Here is a 1328-nt window from a genome sequence, read left to right on the forward strand (position 1 = left end):
GATCAGTATCTGTAATTAAGATATACTTATAACGGTCTTCTCAGGACCTGATGAGGTCATGATGGGACAGTGATATATAAAAGAATGCACACCATAGCTATTGAATACATGTTAAATGAAAGGCACTTCAAACTGTATTCAGAATAATGCACAATGAACTTGACTACTTAAAAACATTTGGAAGGAGACATGAAAATATATCAGCAATGATTGTTTTTCTGTGCAGCAAAAAATAATGGTAGCTTTTATATTCTTCCTTGTTCTCTTTGTATATTTTCCAAGCTTATTCACAATGATATAATAGCTTTGTGGAGTCCCCTAAAACTATGCTAACTCTGATGTTGTTCCATGGTGAAGGGGGCAGTAAAGGACAGAGAAATGGTCCTGAAACTCAATTACATACCAAGTTTATTTCTTGTTTGGTTGTCTGATGCCAGAGTGTGCTTGTTTGGGGCAACTAGTAACAAGATCAGTTCCACCAAAAGGGGTACTAATTTTCCCAAGGTGCCTGCTGATCCACAGCAGATCACCAGAATTTAGCTCCTTTAAATATGGGATTTGTCAGTGTGGATTCCTCTACCATACTGTCTCCTTGGCATGTTCACTTGAGAAAGAAAATAAGCTTATATTAGAACCCACCAAAGCCTTTTCACAACTTTCCAGAAAACAAGCAATTAGAGGAATATCAAGAATTCCAAAAGAGTGAAAATTAATAAATATGCATACGTATGCCAAATTCATTGACTTTTTAATAATTAAAAACACACTGATTTGCATGTTTTCCTATAATCAACATAGTAACCAGTCATTCTTGGATTTCTGAAATCAATTTATTGACTCTCTAAAAATGCAATATTATGATTTGTTTTTTCTCTATCAAGAATCCAGAGTCCTTGTGATGGTAGAAAAGGCTCTGCTTAGCTTTGCGCAGTGGCAGTATCGTAGCCAATGAGGTTTATCCGAGGCGCGATTATTGCTAATTGAAAAGGCTCTGCTTGCCTGTCAGGCTGGTCGCCCCACTTCTCAGAGTCCATGTCCTTGCCCCATGCTCTAACTACACAGCTTCACCAGGTTGCTCTCACACATCATGTCTGCTCCCATGTAAAGTCTACCTCTACCTGTTCCCATTGACCATCTTGTTCTTTGCCCAGTTTTTCATTTCTGCAACTTCTTCAAACTTCCACGAGGTCTGTCCTAACTACTTTAATAACTTTCGTAAATTTGCCACCCTCCTCCACCTACCCTACTCCTGATCCTCTTAACCTATTGTTTTTCTCTTCTTCTTTCAAGAAAGAATGCTTTTCAACCTTGTAAAGCTGTATAATTTA

The 1328-nt window shown here is 37.9% G+C and overlaps 1 pseudogene; it reads left to right on the plus strand.

Moving 5' to 3' along the window:
* The first annotated feature begins 919 nt into the window (after positions 1–919).
* On the plus strand, positions 920–1016 carry LOC125612529 (annotated as a pseudogene).
* The last annotated feature ends 312 nt before the right edge of the window (positions 1017–1328 follow it).

The sequence above is a fragment of the Marmota marmota genome, unplaced genomic scaffold (genome assembly GCF_001458135.2).
Source record: "Marmota marmota marmota unplaced genomic scaffold, marMar, whole genome shotgun sequence".
Classification (NCBI taxonomy): domain Eukaryota; kingdom Metazoa; phylum Chordata; class Mammalia; order Rodentia; family Sciuridae; genus Marmota; species Marmota marmota.